This window comes from Pinus tabuliformis, chromosome 3_2 (genome assembly GCF_031772625.1).
Source record: "Pinus tabuliformis cultivar Carrire ecotype Pingquan chromosome 3_2, CPIR1, whole genome shotgun sequence".
NCBI lineage: Eukaryota > Viridiplantae > Streptophyta > Pinopsida > Pinales > Pinaceae > Pinus > Pinus tabuliformis.
In genome coordinates, this window is record NC_142302.1 from 255713439 (window position 1) to 255734502 (window position 21064).

Genomic DNA, 21064 nt, shown 5'->3' on the forward strand with positions numbered 1-21064 from the left:
AAACTTACCACAGGGTTAAGAAGGAATTTTTTTGGGATGGCCTTAAATCAGATATTCAAAAGTTTGTGGCGGAATGTTTGGTTTGCCAACAAAATAAAGTTGAAACAATTAAGACACCGGGTCTATTACAACCTTTATCCATTCCAAGCCAATGTTGGGAGGAGGTTTCAATGGATTTTATCACAGGTTTACCCAAGTCTGAGGGAAAGAGTGTCATCATGGTGGTAGTTGATAGACTTACCAAGTATGCACACTTTTGTGCATTATCACATCCATTTAAAGCCAGTACAGTTTCTACTGCATTTATGGAAACAGTTCAAAAGCTACATGGAAACCCAAAGATTATTGTAAGTGACAGAGATCCCATTTTCACTGTAAATTTTTGGACAGAATTATTTTCTTGTCTTGGTACTCAGTTAGCTCATAGCTCATCTTATCATCCTCAATCTGATGGGCAAACTGAGATAGTAAACAAATGTTTGGAAGGATATCTTCGTTGCTTTGTATCTGATAAATAGACACAATGGGTCAAATGGTTCCCTCTGGCTGAATGGTGGTATAACACTTCCATCCATATAGCAACAAAAATGACCCCATTTATGGCACTTTATGGGTATCAACCATCATCCATCACATCATATTGAAGAGAAAATTCTAAGGTTCAGGCAGTGGAACATCACATCGAACATCAACAACAAGTCCTCCAACTCTTAAAGGATAACCTCGTGTTGGCACAAAATAGAATGAAACAACAGGCATATCAACATCGTAGTGAAAGAAGTTTTGATGTAGGTGATTGGGTATTCCTACGGCTACAACCATATAAGAAAATGTCCCTAAAGCAAGCTAAGAAGGATAATAAATTATCACCAAAGTATTATGGTCCGTACAAGGTGTTGCAAAAGATTGGTACTATGGCATACAAATTGGAGCTTCCTGCAGCTTCTCGATTGCACCTAGTTTTCCATGTTTCATGTTTAAAGAAGGTTATAGGCGACAAGCTCCCAATTCAAACAATACTGCCAGAACTTGACGAGGAAGGAAAAATTATATTGGAACTGGAAGCAGTCACAGAAACAAGAACTCGATAGCTACGAAATCGATCAATTTCAGAGTATCTTATCAAGTGGAAGAACTTATCCGCTGAAGATTCCACATGGGAGGATGAGAATTTTATGCAAAAGTATCCAGAACTACTCAAGCGTTGAGGACAACACTTTTCTGAAGGAGAGGGGCATGTTGGGTCCCTATAATACTAGTGATTATCCCATTACTATTGTAGTTATACCCCTTATTTATATTGTTGTGCCCTATTACCCCCATATTGTTATTTCTGTGCCCCATAGAATCCCTCTATTGTTATTTTTGTGGCTTTATATTATTATTGTTAGGTCGGCTGGATTATATTGTGACTCCTTAGACTCCTATATATAGAAAGGAGGTTTTGTCATTTGTATCATCGAATAATTGTTCATTTATGTAACGTAAAGGAGGTTGCCCCCTCGAAGAGGCTGAATTCTAAGGCGTTGATCTATCTTTTCTATCTTTTCTTGAGCTGGTTTCATAACACCCATACTTCTAGACTATATATAGAGAAATTCATGAACCAAGAATAATGGCAGGAGAATGCCTTATAGGAGGCCTAAGAATAGGTGTTGTCAACTTAACAAACACTAGTACCACAAGAAAAGGCTTAAAAAAGACCAAGCGAAACAATTTCACATTCAGTGGTAGAGATTTCACCAAAGGATTTCATAGTCTATAATAAGAGGCAGATGACCATGGATATAGGAGAGACACAAAAATAGAGTGAAGAACAATAACAACCTATTATCTTAACAGGCTCAAGTATACCTTCAATGTCAAGAAGAGAGGATACCATTCATGTATCCTTGATGACCTCAATAACAATAGATACACTTGTTTCATCACCAATAGGAGAGACATAATAGAGCAGTAATAACCAAAGTATTTTTTCCATCTACAAATAATCAAGCACTCAAGGCTACTACATTTTCATAGTTTTGGAAGAAAACAACAACCACCCAGCATAAAATTCTTTTGGCCTTTGATACTAAGAAGAGAAGAATGCAATTTTCTTTCCTGGAGCCCAAAGTTTCTCAACCTCGATCAGTATATGAATACAAGCATTCCATTTTATCTTTCAATACATATATGATCCATCCTATAGACCAAATGGACTTCCATAAGCAGTCTAGTGAGATTCTTTACAACACTATCACAAATTGAGTTATGGTTGTAGTTAAGCTCCAAGTCTCTATAAACAACATTCAAGCATAGCTTAAATTGGAAAGGATTTATTCTCTAGCCAAAGACACAAAGATAAAGTCTTAGGAAGATATGAACATTACATTGGGGTATGACCCCAACAATATCACAACGTTTGAGGAGATTATAAAGAATAAAAATGTAGACATAGAAGCATTGAGAAAACAACATAAGCTCCCCTCCACTGAATATCCACAGACTAAGGAGTATGGAGAACAAGAAAATAAAGAATCTGTTCAAAATTATTATTGATCAGAACAATCAAATTTTTAAGATGGAGAAAGAAATGGAAATACTCCTAAAAGAAAAAGAGCAACATGCAGTGTCAGTGCAAGCCATTCCTTTGGCTGTGATTCCAGTGACAGGTACATTGATAGCATAGGTACCTCACCAACCTGACTTGTTCGTCAGTAAAATACAATATTCATATGCACGTTTATTCAAGAGTTTGGATTTCATGGTGGGAATTCACTAGATCCCATTAATCCGTTCCCTCACCATAGCGAAGGAGAAGAACCAAGTCTAACTAGAGAAGCTAAGGCAAGAATCCACCAATGATGACTTGAATATGAGAACATAAAACATGCAGAAGTACATCGATGGTCCTGCTGTAGTCAAGACCATGTTGTCCATGCTTCAGGATGAGTTCGACAAAGGTTCCCAGACCATATACCCATAAGTTATGGAGGCAAGAGTCTACTACCAGAAAGACAATATCAAGCGGTATGGGGACACAATAGCACAGTACTGAGTTTGGTATCATTATGTCATAGAGAATCACCAAGTGGATGTTTCCGAGTTGGTCTTTCCCCAAACTTCTGAGTCGTAGTGTTTTGTCTTGTTAGGATGCCTCTATCCTATTTTGTCTCACATGGGTACATGTGGAAAATGTATATTATTTGTAAATATGTTTTAAGTGAAATTCCAAGTGTCATTAGTTGAATGTGAACAATCACTTTGCATTGTAATGAGTTATTTGTAATGAAGTTGAAGAGTCATGAGGGTATTAAAAAATTCAAAGGGGGATGTCAAGGGTCACCCTACCCTTTGTTACAAATAGAACCTTATAACTCATAGAAGAGGCTTTTAGGAGCCAAGATTAGGCTAGGCTTAGGCTTAGAGAAGGCTTGGGAGTATTGTGACGAGCCTTGACTTCTCCACAATGTAGAGCGAATATACTTCTCTGGAGGATAAAGTGTTCATTACTATAATGTTCCACTATTGGGGCTAATGGTTGTCAATGGAGATGTATGAATGGAACTTTCACTTAATAATAATATAATTGAGCCAACAAATTTTCATTCATATCTTGTTATTGTAGTTGGACTATTCTGGTTGTTTTATAAATGTATGTTCTTTAACTTACACATTTTCTTATGAACAATTTTTTATATAATTTTATGAATCTTGTTAAAGGCGTGTTGTTGGATTAACCCATCACTTTGTTTTGTGGACTATTCCACAATGCATATTCTTATTTCATTGTGCTCGTGTGTTCCTTTTAGGCTACATATTATTATAGGCTTCTAAGGGACACACTTCCTTTTCCCCACCATGTGTTAGAACCCCCATACATCTCTCTTGAATTGTTACAAGGTCACACACTTGCTTCCAACCAAAGTCATAATACTTATGTCTATGCGCTACCATAGTCATGGCACTACATTGCCCCCCACTACTGGGACTCCTACTCTAAATAGTCTGACATCTCGTTGAGACTTCTTACTGAGGAGATCCACTTGAATCTTGGTGGGTCCAACACTGTTAAAATTTTTGGTGCTAGAAGGAGGGTCAGATGACAAGTTGAGCCCTAAAAGTATGTTTGAATATCTGCACATCATTCATTTCTTACATCACAATCTCAATACCAACATGATTTTCTCACGGTCATGATTTTGAAGTGTTAGAGGATGTTATATATGAATTGTCGCAACTTAAATATGATGGTGAAAGTGGAACAACCTTGTTAATTCACGAAGTTTCCTTTTTTGGTTTCTGTGACAGGAGTTAAGTCCCCTTAGACAACATTGCCTGTGGGTTGTTTACTTACACGTTCGAAGGGTGCGTTAAACAATCGTGTATCACATCTCCTGTAGCCTCTATTCACTCTTTCAATCACAAGATTAGAGAGTTAGGTCATGCTTTCTTTCGTTATGAACATAAAGAACTTAATCACAAAACTTTAAATTTATGAAAAACACCTCACGAATATGTTACGCAATTTTATCAATGCTTTCTTCATCTTTGTTTTGAATTTCCAGAAGATGAAGTGGATTGGAAATTTTTTACTGAAATGTTTCAGTATCTTCTTCACATCTCAAAAATCCATAAGATTTATAATGTTTTGAGCCCCTCACATCATACCTTCGTGTTTGAGCTTCTAAATCTGAGACGAACAAGGTTGCTATCACAAGTGACTCTTCGTCCTTTTCTCATCAAATAGCTCTAGCTCTGCAAGATGAGGTGGGAGAGGTTGCAAACCTACCTATTGAGCTGCCACCTTTGCCCACCCCACCTGCTCTAGATTTCTAAATAGAATTAGACTACAAGCCCGACGGTTATCATGTGGTCTCATCTACTAAACCTCCATCCACTGATTCGTTTGGTCCTCTGGATTTTGGTGAGTTGTGTTCATTCGTTCTAGACTCCACATGTGACGTTCATGATGATCAAGCTCCAGACGGATTTGGTGTTGAGTAGAAAACCTGCACTAGCATTTTTGATAAGTATGTGTGGGAGTGTGAAGAATAAGTCATTATGAAGGATGACCTCCTTTCGTCCATGCCTCGTGCACTTTATTCTAACATCTTCTGTGTCTCTCCCATTTTTGATTTTTCTTGTGAAAATTTGGCCCCGAATGATTCTACTTCCAATCATTCATTGAACATGTAGGATGCCAGTCTATCATTTGATTGTGGGGAGGGAAAATCTTTCTTCCCGAATCTACCTGATCTCTCATCTTTCATTTATGGAAATTCAGAGGGTGAAAAGTTGTGTTTCTCATCAACCCCCATATATGATTCGTCAAATCATGATGATGTCGATATCCATCTCAAATCTTCTAATCATGACTTTCATTGTCATTTCACGCATTCATCTGATCACGATTTTGATTCACCTAATATTGATCTTGCTAAGCCACCGGTTTTTGATGATATATCTTCTGATGAAGTGGAAACCACTCAAGTTGTCGAGGCACTTTAGCATGAGCTAATGGTTATGTCAGGTTCTCATAGCCTTGACTACAGTTCCACTTTCGATCAAAAATATATTGAATCAGCTGAGGCTCCTCATCACTCTCTTGTTTACATTGAAAATCAATCTAGTTTACAATTTTTGTATCCTCCACTGGAATCACACAATCCTATTGCTCTTGCATTAAGTCATATGTATTGAGCACTGTTGTGAAATGAAAATTTTCTTCCTTTTTCATTTTTTCTCATTTGTCACATTCGAACGAGTGTACATCTTTTTCGTCCACGCACATTGTGACACAACACCATGATACATCTGCAGAGTTCCTTTCATGTGATTTCAAATGTTTCTTTTTTGTAGACATAATCAAAATTTTAACGTTTTGGTTTTCATTGCTTTATCTTTCTTGTTTATTGGTTTTCTTGAATATATTTATTGTTAGTCACACAATCAATTACATGGGTCAACTGATGCACCCATGGCTGCATTGGAAATACCACTTCACATGAGTTGGCCCATACTATGCTTAGCTTAGGAGTAGGAGTAGTGTTTTTTTTTTCTTGTTTCATTCTTTCCTTTTCTTGTTTCTTATTTGTTTGTTTTGTGCACCATTAGGATTAGGTTCCCCAGGAAACTATGTTTGGCTTCTTGAGGCAAGCAAGTTGAAATATAAGAGGACTTGTACAACTATCAACATTTGGTTATATTTCTATTCCATATCTTTGTGAGGATATTGCGCTTCTTTTAGTCGATGATACGCTAATGGAAAATACATTCTTTTAAGAGTGAGTCTTGGTGTAATCACAACACTTGTAATTTTAACTAGTACCCCTTACTCTAATTAGTTTTCTATTTTCGGATAACTTTTGTAAACTCAGTCAAGTAGAGCAAGGTGAGGGGGAAAAACTTAACAAGTATGCCATAGGTACATATACACATCCTTATCTAGAGGCACAACCTCTTATACTATCAATAAGTCGGTATCCAAATTCCACCTCATGAAATAAATAAGTGCCTATGCACAGTTCTTTGAAAAATGAGAAAAAAATAAAATAAAGGTGAAAGAATAGAAAGCCTTCCCACACAGAGAAGGGAAGAAAGTAACTGAGCCATGGTATTTTCTAGGCTCACTTGTAGTAGAGTAATGCTTATGTTCTTGAAGTGACTTTGTCAGGGTACTCTCTAGGCTTGCTGACAGCGGAGAAACATTAGAGATGAAACTAAAACTTTGATAGTCTTTACTACTTCTGCATCAATATACCCCTCATCCCCAATCAAAACAACTCAGTTGATGTGGCTTGGCATGTGTGTTGCTGATAAAGGGACTAGTAGGAACTACATCTTTAACTCAAGCTAGTGAAGCATCCATGATGATTGAAGAATCGAACAATACCTCCGGAAGCGTTAGGTTCTATTTACACAAAAAAAGGTCCATATAGAGAGTTGGAGTTCTATCAGTGTGTCACTAATGTTGTAGTGGCTACAACTACCCTCCAAAAGTTTTCCTATGCTCCATTTTGGAACATCCCTCCTAAAATCACAGTATCCCATCTTACATTGACCCAAGTAATTGCGCTTTAATTAAGTTTTATCTTCTGCTTACGGCTTGTGTTTTCTAACTTGATTTTCTGTCTAACCTCGAAGCCGATCTCTTCACCTTATTTCTACCTAGTTCCAATCTTTTCTTAGTGAACTATGCAATCCTTGAGGGCAACCAACCTTCAATCTAGACATTGCATAGTCCAAGCTAGGAGTGAGCCTTAAGCTCCAAAACTACGTAGAGCCAACTGACAGCTAGTCTTCAATTGGGAAACTGTGCAAAGCATCACGGGAAGCCTGAGTAACTCAGCTCAAAAATTGCGCAAAATCTTTCCCTTGATAACTGCCCGATGCATGAGCTAGTGAGTTGTCCAGTTTCACCAAGAAGTGTTCAATCTATCCGTGCATTTATGGAAGCTTATTCTCGAAAAGAAAAAAGGTAAAAGGTGAAAAATCATCCCTAAAAAAAGGGATATAATTTTAGCAGTTGGAGTCGCACTTGAGTTATTATTGGAAACTGCCACCAAGTGTGGCTTTTCCCTTGATTTTTGGCCTTCGCATCATATGTTGAGATTGCAACAAGATGATGGAGCTTAGTGAAAAGAGTCGCCTTCACTAAGTGGGCCCGCAGGCTATTTTTGGCGCAAGTCTATTTTTAGACTATGTCTATTTTTAGACATATGGATCATGTCTATGTTTATGGATGATTGATCAAGTTGGGAAAATAGATGGACTTCTATTTTTGATGAAAGTGTGAGTGATCACAGTGTGAGTGATCAAGTCTATTTTTAGACTGGCTGTCAAAAATAGAAAAGTCAAATATTATTATCTCACAATAATATTTGGACTATAAACTTAATCTTATTCTCTTGGAGCACTTCAGTTTGAGCTACGGAAGTGGCACATGCAGCTGTCAGAAGGAAATTTGTTTTTCTTATGAGTCAGTTGAGTTGTTGCATGCATGACTTCAGTTAGAACTCAAGTGAGTTGAGTTTAGTGGACTGGAGGTACAGTTGATGGAGTTGTGTTCAGTTTAACTTAGTTAAACTGGTTGTAGTTAGTCTAACTGCAGATAGACTAATGATGAGTTGTTAAACTAATTATTAACTCATAATACAACTAAAGAATACATCAGTTAACTCAGTTGCATGTCAGTGCATGTTCAGTTCAACAGGGACAGGTGGTAGAGAATCAGATTGCTATCAGTTGTGACTATAGTTGTGCACCAGATCTTGCACAATCAAAGGATTGAGTATGCCAATGAGTTTGCTCACGTATTTGGCCCGCATTTTAGCCTTTTCTCACGTCCACAAAGAGTGAGTGACTATTTTGCAGGTGAAAATCGAGTTTGGGAAGCAATTCTCATCAGTTCTTGAGCAGGTATTGAGCAGTGGAGGCAGGCAAGCAGTGGAAGAGATTTGGAGATCAGATCTGAGCTGTATTGTGTGTAACAGAGGTGGAGATACTTGTGAGAAGTATTATGTTGTGTAATGTTACATGACTCAATCATTAATATACAGATAGTGTGGGGTTTTTAGCGAGATGCTTTCCCCATGATACATACTGTGTTAATGTGTGAATGCTCTTGATGTTTTATTGTTATTGATGCTGCTATATTCTTGATCAACGTAGAGGAGCTTATGTATTGTGTATGTTTTCCGCATTAGTACATGATCAGGATAATCTCCATTGAATATGTGTTAAATTATTCAAAATTTCTACATGGTATCGGAGCTAGATAATTGTAGAAAAAGTTTCTACATGGTATCGGAGCTAGATGATTTGTAGAAAAAATTTCTACATGGTATCAGAGCAGCTTGATTTGTAGAAGAGATTTTTACAGGATATCAAGCGAGGGTTGATCGGAAGCAGTTGAGTTGGTTGCTGGTGGAATTCGAATTTGCAGCAGTGTTTTCTTGGTGACAACACAGCAATGTCTTTCAATGGATTGCGACTGGAGTATGCTCTTGAGGGCAGCTCAAACTATATTGCATGGAAGGACAGGATGGAGGCAGTATTGGATGATAACGGGCTGAAGGAATTCATAGATATGGATATCCCAAAGCCTACTGATGCTACTCAAGCTGATGCTTGGCAAAAGAAGATCGCAAAATGTCGAAGAATTCTGTTGGAGGGCGTGAAGGATCACATTGTGTCCAGCCTCCATGGAAAGGCTACTCCATATTTGATGTGGAAATCATTAACAGAATTATTCCAAAGCAAGAGCGATCAGAGGAAGCTGGCGCTCAAAGATAAACTCAGAAACATCAAATGCGAGAAGGGAGACAGTATTCCCAAGTATCTCACGAAGTTCACTCAGTGTCGAGATGAGCTGGGAAGTGTGGGGGTTACTGTCGATGATGAGGACTTGGTGAGCTTGGCTCTCCTTGGTCTTCCGAAGAGTTGGCATTCCTATCAGGACTCTGTCAATGGTCGGGAGAAGTTGCCAGGATGGGAAAGACTATGGTCAGATCTTGTGCAGGAGGAGATCAGGCGGAGTACCAGGGACGGATCTTCGTCAAAGGGAGCTGATGAAGAGAATTGTGCTTTGGCTGCCAAAGCAAAGAAAGGGAAGAGCAAGAAAGCTTCTCAGTCTGGTGCGAAAGGCAAGAAGCAGGATATGTCCAAGGTGAAGTGTTTTCACTGTCACCAGCATGGACACTATGCCACAAATTGTCCGCAGAAGAAGAAGAACAAGCAAGCTGCTGGATCTGCAGGGGGAGAGGCTTTAGCTTCTCAGTTTGAGCTTGATTTTTCATTGATCACATGCTTGGTTTCAAGTGTGATGGGATCAGTGTGGTTTCTGGACAGTGGTGCGTCTTTTCACATGACGGGAGATAGAGATTTGTTCTCTGATCTGGAGGACAAAGATCTTGGAGTGCACATCGAGATGGGCGATGATGGTAGATACAGTGCGACCGGTATCGGTACCATTTCCTTTGAGAGGGAGTCTGGTAAACCCTTTGTATTGAAGGAAGTCATGCATGTTCCAGGATTGAAGAAGAATCTCATCTCAGTGGCGATGTTAGAAGACAAGGGGTATGATGTTGTTTTCAGCGAGGGAAAGGCCTTCCTGCGCAGCAAGACAACTGGTGAGACCCGGAAGATAGGGGTTCGAGTGAGGAACCTTTATCAGTTGCATGTAGATGGATGCGCAGCAATGGCAGGCAAGGCAGAAGGATTGGTGAGCCGGGATGATGGCGAGTTGTGGCACAGGAGATTGGGTCACCTTCACCATGGAGCCTTGAAGATACTGCAGCAGATCACTACAGGGCTTCCTAAAGGCACACTTGCGCAGTCAGATCAATGCAAGGGGTGTACTTTGGGGAAGTTTGTGAAAGCCACCTTTCACGAGAAGGATAGTCGCGCCACGACGATCCTTGAGAGAATTCACACAGACGTGTGTGGACCTTTCTCAGTTGCTTCGACAGCAAAACACAGGTATTATGTGATTTTTGTTGATGATTTCTCTCGTAAGTGCTGGATCTTCTTCATGCAGAAGAAGAGCGAGACATATTCAAAGTTCTGTGAATTCAAAGCACTGGTCGAGAAGGAGTCGGGGAAGAAGGTGAAGGCTCTTAGGAGCGATAATGGTGGTGAATACATCTCGGACGAGTTCAAGGATTTCTGCAAGGCAGAAGGGATTCGTAGAGAGCTCATAGCTCCCCATAACCCACAGCAGAACGGGGTAGCTGAGCGGAAGAACAGAACGATTGTGGGTGCTGCACGGGCAATGTTGCATGATCAGGGCCTACCCCTTCACTTGTGGGCGGAAGCATGCAATACAGCAGTTTATGTGCAGAACCGTTGTCCTCATAGGATACTTGGCATGAGTACACCCGAGGAGGCTTATTCTGGTAAGAAGCCTGATCTTTCTCATTTGAGGATTTTTGGTGCTAACGTTTACATGCATGTGACGAAGGATGCCAGAAAGAAGTTGGAGCCGACTGCAGAGGTTGGGATATTTGTGGGGTACACTGATACGCCCCACAACTATCGTGTGTATTTGCCAGACAGTGGTAAAACTGTTGTGCGACGGGATATAAAATTTCAGGAGGAGAAAGCCATGAAGTGTTCGCTTGAGAGGGAGCTACACTTGCATGCAGATGAGGAGCTATTAGTTCCTAAGGATGAGCTTCAGGACGTGGATCAGCCACAGGACGAGGTTCATGGAGTGGAAGAGACCACTCATGCAGCGCCAACCATCAGAGGGCGAAAGCGCTTGACAGAAGCTGAGCGACTGGCTCAAGATGCAGAGAAAGTTGTAGGACCACCTACAGCCCAACGCAGGCAGAGACAGTCACCTGATCGGTACACTGGATACATGGCTCTTATGAGCAAGTGTGTTGTGACTGAGCCATCCTCTTTCGAGGAAGCTGTGGAGGATCCCGCATGGGTAGACGCCATGGTGGAAGAGTATGATTCTATTGTCAGAAACAGTGCATGGGAGATTGTTCCTAGACCGGAAGGGAAATCAGTGGTGGGTTCGAGATGGATCTACAAAGTTAAGCAGGCAGCTGACGGGAGTGTGGAGAAGTACAAGGCAAGATTTGTTGCCCGAGGCTTTTCACAGATTGAGGGGATCGATTATGAGGAGACCTTTGCACCTGTCGCAAGGTATTCTTCCATACGGACGATTCTTGCTCTCTCAGCGCAGATGGGATGGCACATTCATCAGATGGATGTGAAGACTGCGTTCCTCAACGGAGTCATTGAGGAGGAGGTGTACATTGAGCAACCCGAAGGCTTTGAAGTCTTCAGCAGCGAGTCGCATGTGTGCAGGCTCAAGAGAGCGCTGTATGGGTTGAAGCAAGCACCACGTGCTTGGTACACACGGATAGACAGCTATTTCACAGGACTTGGATTCTCCAAGAGCGAGGCGGATCCGAACCTATACCAGATTGTGGTGGAGGGTAAGTTGCTTATCATTGTACTGTATGTTGATGATTTGATTCTAACGGGTGATGAGCTGTTGATACTGTCATGCAAGAAGGATCTTGCTACAGAGTTTGAGATGAATGACTTGGGCCTCCTTCACTATTTCCTAGGATTGGAAATATGGCAGCGCAGTGGTGGACTGTTTGTTTCTCAGGGCAAGTATGCTCGGGAGATACTGGAGAAGTTCAACATGCATGGCTGCAAGCCTGTTGATACTCCTCTTCCTGGAGGTTGGAGGAAGGAGGATGCCACTTCGGGAGAAGAAGTGGATGCCACTGTTTATCGACAGTTGGTGGGGTCGCTGATGTATTTGGTCAATACACGACCTGATATATGCTATGCAGTTAACCAGCTTTCACAAGCTATGGTTAAGCCTACCAAGCTCTTCTGGAAGGCGGGCAAGCATGTATTGCGCTACTTGAGAGGCACATCGGGATATGGTTTGTGGTACAGACAGGAGGATGAGGTGAAGCTATGTGGCTTCACGGATGCAGATTGGGCAGGGAGCCCAACAGACAGAAAGAGCACATCAGGAGGGGTCTTCAGTATCGGATCGACAGCAGTTTCTTGGTACAGCAGGAAGCAGAGATCCGTGGCACTCAGTTCAGCGGAGGCCGAGTATATGGCAGCAAGTTTGGCTGCATGCGAGGCTATATGGATGAGGAAGATCCTGGTTGGTTTGTTCGGTTCTCATTTGGATCCTACTGTGATTTACTGTGATAACCAGAGTTGCATTAAACTCTCGGCTAATCCTGTATTTCATGATAGATCTAAACATATTGACATCAGGTACCATCATATCAGAGATTGTGTGCAGCGGAGGATCATGTTACTTTCGTACATTCCAACGGAGGATCAGGATGCTGATATTCTGACGAAGGCTCTCACCAGGAGCAAATTCGAGTACCACCGAGGCAGGATAGGGGTTGCTGATAATCCATATCTTGTCGAGAGGGAGTGTTGAGATTGCAACAAGATGATGGAGCTTAGTGAAAAGAGTCGCCTTCACTAAGTGGGCCCGCAGGCTATTTTTGGCGCAAGTCTATTTTTAGACTATGTCTATTTTTAGACATATGGATCATGTCTATGTTTATGGATGATTGATCAAGTTGGGAAAATAGATGGACTTCTATTTTTGATGAAAGTGTGAGTGATCACAGTGTGAGTGATCAAGTCTATTTTTAGACTGGCTGTCAAAAATAGAAAAGTCAAATATTATTATCTCACAATAATATTTGGACTATAAACTTAATCTTATTCTCTTGGAGCACTTCAGTTTGAGCTACGGAAGTGGCACATGCAGCTGTCAGAAGGAAATTCGTTTTTCTTATGAGTCAGTTGAGTTGTTGCATGCATGACTTCAGTTAGAACTCAAGTGAGTTGAGTTTAGTGGACTGGAGGTACAGTTGATGGAGTTGTGTTCAGTTTAACTTAGTTAAACTGGTTGTAGTTAGTCTAACTGCAGATAGACTAATGATGAGTTGTTAAACTAATTATTAACTCATAATACAACTAAAGAATACATCAGTTAACTCAGTTGCATGTCAGTGCATGTTCAGTTCAACAGGGACAGGTGGTAGAGAATCAGATTGCTATCAGTTGTGACTATAGTTGTGCACCAGATCTTGCACAATCAAAGGATTGAGTATGCCAATGAGTTTGCTCACGTATTTGGCCCGCATTTTAGCCTTTGCTCACGTCCACAAAGAGTGAGTGACTATTTTGCAGGTGAAAATCGAGTTTGGGAAGCAATTCTCATCAGTTCTTGAGCAGGTATTGAGCAGTGGAGGCAGGCAAGCAGTGGAAGAGATTTGGAGATCAGATCTGAGCTGTATTGTGTGTAACAGAGGTGGAGATACTTGTGAGAAGTATTATGCTGTGTAATGTTACATGACTCAATCATTAATATACAGATAGTGTGGGGTTTTTAGCGAGATGCTTTCCCCGTGATACATACTGTGTTAATGTGTGAATGATCTTGATGTTTTATTGTTATTGATGCTGCTATATTCTTGATCAACGTAGAGGAGCTTATGTATTGTGTATGTTTTCCGCATTAGTACATGATCAGGATAATCTCCATTGAATATGTGTTAAATTATTCAAAATTTCTACATGGTATCGGAGCTAGATAATTGTAGAAAAAGTTTCTACATGGTATCAGAGCTAGATGATTTGTAGAAAAAATTCTACATCATAAACCCTAAATTGACCAAATCTATTTAATGGATGCTTCCAAATATCATTTTCAAATTCTATATTTGAGCTCTTGCATTCTCGAGGAGATATAGGAACGTCTGGCATGATCGTTGCAACTTTTCTAGGTAAGTATTGCTTTTTTATTCTTTTGTTGCTTTTTCTATCGCTTTTGTTTGCTTGTCTTGTCTTGTGTTGCGTTTTGATTTGTTTTAGCTTATAGAAGTGTCTTTTTTTTAAGTTTTACATTGCCTTTCCCAAGTGTTGCATGCATAGCCCAGTTTTTTCACAAATAGTCATTGTTGTAGTGACTCTCTCCACATGCTTCATTGTCCTTCAGTTTGATTGATTCCTGCACTCATTTTATTTGCATGCATCATCATTGACTCAAATCTACACCAACCTTCACTTCTACATTTATATCTTATCATTTTCATGTTGCCATTGGGAAGGTCTTAGCTTCCTTGGCATTTCTAGATCTCAAGCCTCTGTCTTGGCTCCAGGAATTGCGTAGAGCCTACCAAGGCTTGGCTCAAACTATGCATTGCATAGTTCCAGGAGCTAGTCCTGAGACTTGGTCATTGGGATTGTGCAATGTGCAGTCTCAGTTATCCTGAGCATGATTGAACTACACTTTGTGCAGTTCTAGTTAGTAACATCTCCCCACTGGCAGTTGGGATTGCATAATGGACAGAACCAGATGAAAATCAGTCTCACCTTTAAAAACTAGTATTACAAAATTATTCCCAATAGTTGCCCAATTTTTTGTTTGGTTTATTTTGTTATCACCTATATTGACCTTAGGCTGAAGGGAGGCAATTCCAGGGTAACCACAAACCAATCCTAGCTAAGTAGCTAGCCCTAATAGGCCGAGAGAGGGCTCTCTCTATAAGGATCTCAGTCAAGATGACTAGATCAGGAAAAGGATTCTAGGCTAGGTATAGTAGCTCAAAAGTTTTGATTGAATTTTTTTGGTTTTCTACCGGATCAGGAGGAGCTGGGTAGTTTAGGTCTGGGAAATTAGGTAAAAAAAGCAGGGTGTTCTATGGGGCAAGGTAAGCATAGGATTTAGAACTTTAGGCTTGATTATGTAAGGTGTTTAAGAGTGATGAGGAGCTAAGAAGGGCATTTGAAAATAATGGATCATTCTTAAACAATAGAAAACATGAAATTTTAAATGATTTCCTAAGGCAAAGCACTGATAAAATGAATTCACCTATTAAACTTGAAAACATTCAAATAGAAGCAATGAAATGAATGATGGCATACATAAAACATGTAAACGTATGATCACAAAAGAAGAAACTGTACTAAAACTCCATACCATAGGGATCCCATAAAATAGTTGCAAATCTTATTAATCTCCTTGCCAAACTACTTGCAATGATGTACAATCAAACTCTGAGCATCCAACTGAGTCCAACCCACACCATGGCTGAGAAAATACATAATATAGACTTCAAAAAAACAAATCCTAGCCTCAAGGGTCAAATCCATGGGAGGAGGAATCAGTTGCACAAAAAGTTGAGCTAATAGCTGAAGACTAGGATGTTGAAACTGAAACATTCCTAGTATGAAGCAAATTGATTCATTCATCTCATTTAAGCTTTTCATCTAATGTATCTACCCAAGGTAACATAAATTTACTTTAATTACATCATGATTTTACATTACATCAGTGAAAAGATCAAAATCCCATAGGTGAAAAGCAATTTCTGAAAGAACAGTGAAAAAATAGACAGCTTGTCAAGTGTGCAATGCCAGTGTCAAACGCACAATGCTTGACGGAAGTGTGCATCACCAACTTCAAGATGATTTTTGATTGCCTTCCAGATATCTAAATTTGGCTCATGATAGCTCATTCTAAAGCCTATCCTATCTAGTTTCCAAAACTATCCTTGGTTTCCAATTTGAGCTTGATTTGACCCTCCACAATTGCAATGTCCCAACACTGCTCAAAAGCACAATGCCGGGCTCAAAAAACAGGCAGAAACATGAAATTTTGGTGGTTTTTTGGCCTTTTCACCTAGAAAATATGACTTTCACACCTGGAAAAATGCTTTTCCTGCATGTACATGGCCTCTTAAATCCAATGGTGCTGGTTGTTTCTCCAAAAAGTTCCCCCAAAAAGTGCGCACTGCCTAGGGTGTTGCGCGCTTGACCAGTGGACTGATAAATTAAATGCCTGAAAATCACAAAATAGCTAGGAAATAAAAAATTGAGCCAAGGCTCCTCAAAAGTGGTTGTGATGGTCAATGTTTAAGGTGGCTAGGCCTATAGTGAAGCCTCCACTAGTAGGTTAAGCTTGTCCCTCTCTTCTTGGTGAGCTAGGACTTCAAGTTTTGCTTGAGCCCTTTTGAGCTTGGCTCTAGAAATCTTGTCCCTCATGGCATAATGTTTGAAAATTCTCCTTTGCACCTCCACATCTCTAGTGGCTTTGGCCAGCAAGTCCTCAAGGTGAGTGTTAGCCCTCCCAAGCCAATACTCCTTGTTGTCATTCATCTGGCCCATTTGTTCATTCAAGGTAAGCGGATTTGCAAGTTGGGCTTCTTTTTCCTTCTCAAGCTCCAAATATCTCTTTAGGCCTCTAGTCCTAGGCCTTCTCCTAGGCATATCTTCCTCCATTGTCTAACCATATTCACCATAATCTTCCTTAAGTTGCACCTTAGCCTTTTCTGCCTCTCTTTTGGCCTTGATGAGCTGAACTGCCATAAGCTCATGCTTAGTCTCCAACTGTCTATTTTCCTATTTGTAATAAGAGATCATCCGTTTGGCTCTTTGCAGGTTCACCTCCAACTCACCTATCCGTGCCTCTTTCTCTTTGATGAGAATTCTAGTATTTTTCTGTTCACCTTCCTCATCTAAGTCCACTAGGTTAAAATCTTGCTCAGTTTCATGGAGGTGTTCTTCATGTTGTTACATCTTTATTTCAGCCACCTTTTCCTTTCCTTTGTGTACCTATTTTGTTGATGATGAGAGCAAGGCGCCTCCCACAATATGTGGGGCAAACACTTTCCTATGTCCTCTCTGATAAGTATGCACCATGGTACTTGAACCAATCCTTCTAGACTTGTTGCCTTGGCCCAAATTTCCTTGATCCTCTTTGCCACTATCATGTTTCCTGTCAAGCGAAGGAATAGGTGCATGTGAAGGTGATAATGGAGGTGAGGGTGGATGTGATGATGATGGCATGTTTTGAACATTCTGAGTGGAAGCATGAGCAAAAATGGGGTTGGCTATAAATGTACTCCATGCAATGTTAAGTTCTTTAAGGTGATAAACAACTATGATCTTTATGAGAGCATGATGAAATAGGCTTTTCATTTGATCTTTGGGTTCTCTCTTTTGGGCAATGTAAGCCATTTTCTCCACACTCCTAAAAAGATAATAGGGTATGTTAAGCATTTTGACCCTAGTGAAATGCATGAGCAATCTGATGTGATAGGAATAGACCCTAGAAAATATTCCCTCACATGAATACTACTTCATAATAATCTTCATCATAGGTGCATATCTGTCACAGAGGTATGAGAAAGGAAAATAACCCTTTCTTTCATGTCTGTATCTAGGTTTGATGTATGGTTAATAGAAATGTGCTTCTATTTCACCCTGCTTGAACCATTTTTCCCCAGCTTCTAGAATCCCGGTGGCAGCTAATATGGTAGTAGTTGATATGGTGGCAATAGACAATGTGAAGGTTATCCCTACAAGAGTGACCTAATTGTCTTGAAGTTTAGTGATGAAATTTCTAGTCAACTTAGGGTGATATTGGACTGCTTGGACCTATTCACAAAACTAAAAACATCCTAACCATTTGAAGGATGTCGCTGTCATGGGAGAGGCTAAAAGCTCTTTGAGATCTGTGGGCTCAAACTTATGTATGTTCCCTCCTTTATCAGGTCTTCTCTACTCTATGTTTCCCTCTCTGTTTGATCTCTCTTCCCCACTCTGTGGTCTATACTCCTTATCATCCATGATGTTTTTTGTGATGAAACCCTAAGTGGTAAGTAGGGGAATACAAGGGTGTAGGGAGGAAGAAGAAAGGAAAGGGTATATGGGAGGAAATGAGGGTCTGATAGGGTAGCGATAGAAACTTTTGAGGGGGAATATGGAGTGTAGATTGGGTGTTTTTGGGAGAAATGGGGAATTTTCTTATGAAAACTAGGGATTAGAATAAAAACTAGGGTTTGAAGTGAGAAACTATCCACATATGGTTTTCATTCATTAAGCATGAAGTAAATAACCTTGATGAGAGGGAAATGGCAATACTTACTTGATTTAGGGCCTAGGAGATATTGTGAAATCTTGAAGAGTGAGGGTATGCAAAACTGGCCAAGTGCGCAGCGCATGAAGGGAGTGCACAGTGCCTTAAGGGAATGTACAACACCTATCAAACGCATAGTGCTTGAAGATAATGCTCAGTGCCAAGAGGAAACGCATAGCGCCTGCTCTGTTTTCACAATTTTGCCTTGAAATTGCCCAAAACGCAGCTCTGGTTGGGTTAATGCATGGTAAGAGGTAAATAAAAGGCAATAAGATACTTATAGGCCTTTGACTTTAATCTTTAGCTCCTCAAACCATTTTTTCTAATGTTTTTTTCCTTTGATCACTTTCACCTTTTAAACTCTATTTTGATGCTTTTTTTCTTTGTGCTTTTGTAGGTGGACAATGCTCTTTGCAGTTTTGGTGTGTCTTGCAGGAAGGAGAGATATTTTGATGTAGTTGAGATCCATTATTACATATAGAAACCTAAAATTACATAAGAAATACAATAAATTCAAAATACTGTGTTTTCACCTCAAAAACATGTCTTTTGAGGTGAAAATTACATTAGGTTAAAAAGATAATATTTCAGTAGCTGTGACTTTCAAGCCATCATGCTTGATTTATTTATCATCCTCATACCCTTGCTAACCTTAATTTACATTTGAAAATCAATTTCTTGACCTTGGTAATGAAGCCATAGACCTAATGAAATCAAACCCTAAGACCTAATGAAATGGACTACATATTGTTTATGAACCATGACTAAAAACAATATCAAGGAGGATCAGTAAGTACATTCTATGAGGGAGGAGCTGAAGAGAAAACAACCATCAGTGGATCTATATATCATGACCTAATTGAGTGATGAAAAATTTACAGTATGGGACTCCTACTATGAAAATTCAAAAGAGCAAATTTTGATCCTTGATGGAAGTATGAAAAGACTAACATTGACATTGGCTCCAATGGGGATGGTAGCTCCTTAGAGGTGCCAAGAACACCGTAGACCTAGTAGCCTTATCCATTGGGCATGGAGTAAGAAAAACTCAATCTAAAATACGTGACTGAATATTGATGACTCAAAGTGTTATGAAACCAGCTCAAGAAAAGATAGAAAAGATAGATCAACACCTAAGAATAAAGCCACAAAAATAAAAATAGAGGGATTCTATGGGGCACAGTAATAACAATATGGGGGCAATAGGGGCACAACAATATTAATAAGGGTATAACTACAATAGTAATGGGGTAATCACTAGTATTATGGGGACCCAACATGCCCCTCTCCTTCAAAAAAGTGTTGTCCTCAACACTTGAGTAGTTCTGGATACTTCTGCATAAAATTCTCATCCTCCCATGTGGAATCTTCAGCGGATAAGTTCTTCCACTTGATAAGATACTCTGAAATTGATCGATTTCGTAGCTGTCGAGTTCTTGTTTCTGTGACTGCTTCTGGTTCCAATATAATTTTTCCTTCCTCATCAAGTTTTGGAAATATTGTTTGAACTGGGAGCTTGTCGCCTATAACCTTATTTAAACATGAAACATGGAAAACTGGGTGCAATCGAGAAGCTGCGGGAAGCTCCAATTTGTATGCCATAGTACCAATCTTTTGCAACACCTTGTACGGACCATAATACTTTGGTGATAATTTATTATCCTTCTTAGCTTGCTTGAGGGACATTTGCTTATACAGTTGTAGCCGTAGGAATACCCAATCACCTACATCAAAACTTCTTTCACTGCGATGTTGATCTGCCTGTTGTTTCATTCTATTCTGTGCCAACACGAGGTTATCCTTTAAGAGTTGGAGGACTTGTTGTTGATGTTCAATGTGATGTTCCACTGCCTGAACCTTAGAATTTTCTCTTAAATATGATGTGATGGATGGTGGTTGATACCCATAAAGTGCCATAAATGGGGTCATTTTTGTTGCTGTATGGAAGGAAGTGTTATACCACCATTCAGCCAGAGGCAACCATTTGACCCATTGTGTTTGTTTATCATATACAAAGCAACGAAGATATCCTTTCAAACATTTGTTTACTATCTCAGTTTTCCCATCAGATTGAGGACGATAGGATGAGCTATGAGCTAACTGAGTACCAAGACAAGAAAATAATTCTGTCCAAAAATTTCCAGTGAAAATGGGATCTCTGTCACTTACAATAATCTTTGGGTTTCCATGTAGCTTTTGAATTGTTTCCATAAATGCAGTAGAAACTGTACTCGCTTTAAATGGATGTGATAATGCACAAAAGTGTGCATACTTGGTAAGTCTATCAACTACCACCATGATGACACTCTTTCCCTCAGACTTGGGTAAACCTGTGATAAAATCCATTGAAACCTCCTCCCAACGTTGGCTTGGAATGGATAAAGGTTGTAATAGACCCGGTGTCTTAATTGTTTCAACTTTATTTTGTTGGCAAAACAAACATTCCGCCACAAACTTTTGAATATCTGATTTAAGGCCATCCCAAAAAAATTCCTTCTTAACCCTGTGGTAAGTTTTTAAAAATCCTGAGTGCCCTCCTAAGGGAGAAATGTGCAATTCCATAAGAATCTTTTGTTTTAGCTGGGAATTCTTACAGAGGTATAAGCGATCTTTGTACCATAACGAATCATTTTGCCAGATAAA